We start from the raw sequence: 2,337 nt of genomic DNA, 5'->3' as shown, positions 1-2,337 counted from the left end.
TTTCTCGCCCCCCCACCGCCGCCCCACACTGTCCGGAGCTGTCTGAGTGACCACTATCATCATCATCATCATCATCCTCCAGTGGAGCCATTTGTTTTGCCAGGGAGGTAACCATGACAATCCCCCTAAACACCCCGCCGGCTTCCCCTCCCCTCGCTCCCCTCCTGCGCCCGGGGAGGGAAGGGGCGAGGGACGAAGCCCACCTGGGTGGAAGAGATGCCCCCGAGCTGGGCAGGCTGGTGGAGAAAGGGGGCTGTGAAAGCCTTTTGCCCACCCCCATGATTTGCCTCCCCAGGGTGAGATTTTGCACAGCTGCTGCTCGAAGGGGGAGAATCCTTTGCATTCATTTCTGTCCTCCCTTTCCTCTTTTACGGGAAAGAAAGCACCCTAAAGCCCCCCAAAATCAGGGTGCATCATCCCTGACCAGCCTTGTCTGCAGCCCTAGGCCAGATCTCTCTGCCCCCCTTGCTGTTGTCCCCATTCCCCTCTCAGCTCATCCACACTGTCATCCCTGGGAACACCCCAAAACCCCTCACTGCAGCCCCCCACCCCCGGGGGTCTAAAGGGGACCCTCCCTAAAGGCAGAGAGGAGTGATGCTGTAACAGAGGGATGTCCTTGCTGGGGTACAGTCCCTGTCCTGAGCAACTTACACTTAAATGCAGGAAAAACAATTGTAGGTGAATGGGGGAAACTGAGGCAGCAGGAGGGGCAAGATTTGGGCACTGTCCCAAAGCAGAGCTGGACACCAAGCACACAGAGGGGTAAAGCTCCTCCTTCTCCACCTGGTCTCCAAGGACACATCCATGTCATAGGACCAGGATCACCAGGCATCCATAATGAATCCCAAGAAGGATGTGCTTTAGGGGAAATACAAGGAACTCTACAAGCAAATGCCTACCCAAGAGCTTTTTCCCTATCTGACTTCAGCCCTGAAGCTCCAGAATTTATGGCTCTTCCCAGACAGATAAATCAGCCAAGGAGAAGCCTGTGTCCTGTGTTCCCAGCACCTGTAAATGTTTGTTTACCATGGCTTGTGGCTTCCAGGAAGAAAATAACATATGCCAGGAGAAAGCCTGGGATTCAAACCAAGAAATCTGGTGGCTGCAGGGTATTTATTTAGAAAATAAAGTAGGATCTGACATGGAGGATGAGGCAGGTGTGAGACCTTGGAAGAACAGACACAGAGTTGGTTTAAGGGTAATTAATATTTAGTGCTGCCATCACCAAAGGCATCAATGTGATGTTCAAAAGTGCTGCCACATCCCAAAACAGTTCACAGAGGCCTTCAGCTGGTGTTTATTCCTCCTCATCTTCTCCAGGTCGGCTGTGCCACCATGGATGAGGGCCACCTCCTCCCAGGGAGCAGCAACTGAAGAATTAGGTGGGCACAACTGAGACAAAATTGGGGAGGAGGCAAGCTAAAAACAGAATTTGAGCTGACCAGAAGTGCCATCCAAAAGCTTGTGGCTTCCCCCTTTCCCCCAGACCCTTTCTGTCGTGGCCCCTTTTGTCTGGGAGGAATCTTCATCCATATTCAATTTTGGAGTCAAGGAATGATGCTGGGAGCAGCGGGAGGGAACTGGGAACACTGGGGGGAGTCAAAGAGTGATACTGGGAGCAGAGAGAGGGAACTGTGAGCTCTGGGAGAGAACTGGGAATACAGGGGAGAGCCAAGGAGTGGTACTGGAAGCAGTGGGAGGGAACTGGGAGTACTGAGAGGAGTCAAGGAATGATACAGGGAGCAGTGGGAGGGAACTGCGAGCAGTGGGGGGAGTCAAGGAGTGATACTGGGAGGGAACTGGGAGCACTGGGCGGAGTCACCTCTCACCTGGGGCAGCCCCAGGTGTGAACAATGAGGGTGATAAGGGGGTGGGGCAGCCCCAGGTGTGGCCAGTGAGGATGAGGATTGCCCCTTGATTCTGGTGCCAGTGAAGGGTTTCAAATGGAAATGACCTATGGAAGTTTCTTTTCAGGTGGATGTTGCGTCCCCTACTCTCACAGGCAGCCTTTCAGAATCTGCAGCCTCTAGAAAACAGTCCTAGAAAGAAATTACAGTTCTGGGCATCACATCTCCCATACAGCCTTAAACTGCACAACACACATTGATATTATGCTTTGTTTTTCCAGCTGCATGCACCCTTTGCATTTTTCCTCTTGCTGAGCTCAGCTCCATAACCTTAATCTGAAAACAAAATGGGAGAAAACAGTTAATTGGCTTCAGAGTCACCTCTAAGGATATCAACACCATGTGCCCTGGGGCTACAAGCTTTCCTTTCAAACTGTAGATACCCTCACGTTCTTTCACTCTTGCAGGGATCCTGTACCTAAACTGTGTC

Source organism: Chiroxiphia lanceolata, chromosome 22, assembly GCF_009829145.1.
Source record: "Chiroxiphia lanceolata isolate bChiLan1 chromosome 22, bChiLan1.pri, whole genome shotgun sequence".
NCBI classification, from domain to species: Eukaryota; Metazoa; Chordata; class Aves; order Passeriformes; family Pipridae; genus Chiroxiphia; species Chiroxiphia lanceolata.
Note: the sequence above shows the minus strand (reverse complement) of the source record.